The sequence below is a fragment of the Propithecus coquereli genome, unplaced genomic scaffold (genome assembly GCF_000956105.1).
Source record: "Propithecus coquereli isolate 6110/MARCELLA unplaced genomic scaffold, Pcoq_1.0 Scaffold10, whole genome shotgun sequence".
Taxonomy (NCBI): domain Eukaryota; kingdom Metazoa; phylum Chordata; class Mammalia; order Primates; family Indriidae; genus Propithecus; species Propithecus coquereli.
In genome coordinates this window covers 3,976,735-3,979,968 of record NW_012133858.1, presented here as the reverse complement: position 1 = coordinate 3,979,968, position 3,234 = coordinate 3,976,735, and positions in this window count along the sequence as shown.

Here is a 3,234-nt window from a genome sequence, read left to right as displayed (position 1 = left end):
AAAATAATAAAATTGTCTCATATCTCTACGACAGGTAGGTAGTTATGATTCGGAGCCAGATGCCAGCTGAAGTCAGGCTCCTGCCCTCCCAGGGAAACTGGGAGACAAGACGCCATCATCTTTGATGATTTCTTTCAAAGAGATGGTTCCCAGGTTTTTGAGAAAACATTCTAGGCAAGAGCCTTTTTTTTTTATTAAAGAGTTTAAAAATATTTTTATACATCTCAAAAGGACAAAGAAAGAAATGGTTGCCAGAGGCTAGGAAGGGTAGCAGGGAGGAGGGGATAAAGTGGGGATGGTTAATGAGTGCAAAAGCATAATTAGTTAGATAGAATGAATGATATTTCACAGCACAACAAAGTGACTATAATCAACAATAAGTTTAGGGTATACTTTAAAATAACTAAAAGAGTGGAATTGGAATATTCTTATCACAGAGAATTGTTAAATGCCTGAGGTGATGGGTACCTCGATTACCCTGATTTGATTCGATCACATTGTATACCTGTATCCAAACATCCCAGGTACTCTATGAAGATACACAGCGATTATGTACCCATAATAATTAAAAAAATAAAACAGGACAGAAAGAATTAACAATTATAAGTTTTTGAAAGTAAAAATGGGGAGGGGAGTTTCCTTTCCTCTTTCATACTTGAGCGAATTAAATTTTTACTTTTTGATCTGTATTTGCCACATCCATATGCAGCCATAGAATATGTAAAAACGAGTGGGGATGTGTTTCAATAAAACTCTATTACGGACACAGAAACTTGAATTTCATTTCATTTTTACATGTCATGAAATATTGTTCTTTCTTTGATTTTTTTCCCCAACCATAGAAAAATATAAAAACCATTCTTAGCTTGTGGGTATACAGAAACAGACAGTGGGCTAGATTTGGCGACCCCTGACCTAGACGTAGGGGCTCCGTGTGAGCACTTTCTGCAAACAATGAACCGTGCATTTTGCCACTGCCTTCGAAGCCAGTAGTCAGCTGCAGTCAGTTTTTATTTTAATTGATATTTTACCAGACTATACACATTTAGGTCCTTGTATTAATTTCTTAGGGTTGCTGTAACAAACTACCACAAACTGCATGGCTCAAAACAACAGAAATTTATTCTCTCACAGTTCTGGAGGCTGGAGGTACAAAATCAAGGTGTTGGCAGGGTTGGTTCCTACCGGAGGCTCGGAGGGAGGAAGGCTCAGAGGGAGCCCATGCCTCTCCTAGCTTCTCGTGGTTGCCTTGGCATTCCGTGGCTCACAGGTGCATCACCCCAATCTCTGTCTCTGTCATCACGTGGCATTACCCCAATGTCTGCCTGTGTATAAATATTCCTCCTCTTATTAGGACTCCAGTCATTGGATGAGGGCTCACCTTAATCCAGTATGACCTCATCTTAACTCGATTACATCTGCAAAGACCCTATTTCCAAGTATAGTCATATTCACAAGTCCTGGGGGTTAGGACTTCAACATACCTTTTTGGAGGACACAATTCTACCCACTGTAGTCCTACTTCTCAAATTACTTTCTGGCACGTGGCTAGAACCTCACAGTTCCTTTTTGCCCACTAACTAGGAAACATTCTTTTTTGCCAATACTTTTGGTTGGAACATTCCCCTGGAGTGGGATGGATCACTTTGACCATCAACTGCTTCTGGCCTTTTATCTTTCTTTCAAAATGTAGTTTCAATAAAGTTCCCATTACTAAATGGAAACGCCGTCATCTGTCCAGTTTAGGAGGCAGAAAATAACTTTTCCATGAGCCAATTCAATGTCCTGCAAAGAAAATCTCAGTATAGCAATATTAAAGTTTTAAAAAATCTAATGTTTTAACAACTTTACAGAATAATTCACTATAAGTCTGTTGGTCTTAACCCAACTAAAAACATTCCCTATGTCTATCCTTTTCCTACCTTTATCTGTATATATTCATGTTTTCTTTATAGTTACAATGGGTATGTATGTTCAATTTTGTATTTCTTCCTTTTATGGAACATGATTTAACCAAATATTTTCTATTTCCTATATCATCTTTATATTCATCATATTTAGTATATCGCTAGAGTATATCATTTTGATATGCCCTAGTTAGCTTCTATATAGCTGTATTTTGGGGATCTTAGCTTTCTTCTAGTGTTTTACTATCATAAAATAAACATTATGTATGTATACTTTTGTTTTTTATTAAACATTATTTCCTCGGGAAACATTCTATTACTTGGTCAGGGTTTAGGCATATTTATGATTCTTTCAATAAAGTACCATTTTGCCCTTCAGGAAGACTGGATCAATTTGCATTGCTATCATTAATGCATGAGCATATCTACTTTCCTGAAGCATTGCAGGCTTTGGCTTTCATAACTTTTTAAAAGTTTTCTGATTGTTTTTTATGTACAAAATGAAATGCACAGTAGGTTTCATTTGCAGTTATTTTACCAACAAGGTTGACTGAATATTTTTGAAATCACAATTTACATGATTTCTTCTTGTATGAACTGTCTTTTAATCATTCGTTTAATGGACAGTTGATATTTTTACCTATTTATATGCACTCTTTATACCTTTTAGTTATTGAACTTTTGTCTTTATGTGCAAACACTTTTTCCACTCTTCAGAATTTAAAATTTTAGCTTTATTGGTATTCATTCCATCAAAGCTTATCTAAGTAATGAACCTGTTCATCTTTTTTTCATTTCTATTCTATCAATAGTCAAAAAGTGATTTCCCCTAGTGCTAGTCTTTTATGTAACTGTATGCGTTTATTTGCTTTTATTTTTAAAGTACTTAACTCTCAATCCACCTGGAAGTATTTAGTAGTGTGGTGGAAAGTGTGGGTCTTTTTAATATCCTCATTATTGATTTTCCTGTATACTAAGGGCCTCAAATTGGTTACCAGTACATTTAATGTCTGCTAGGACAAATTTTTCCCGTGACTCTTTGTGAATGTGGAATACTCTCTGATGTTCTTGCCAGTTTATTTTTCCATGCAAAATAAAAATTATATTAATTTTATGAAGCATCTAATTTCTGATTGACGGCTGGTCACTTGAATCCCATATGGAGTGTGCTGAGTTGCAGCCCTGGTAAACCTCAGCCTGCCTTGATTTCACTCCTATCTCTTCAGGATTTTCATCAGAAATCCTGGTGTATTCTCCATGCCCCTCCCCCTGGTGAGTCCAGAATTCTAATCTTTGTTTTCACAAGATTTCTGAAGACTCTGTTCTG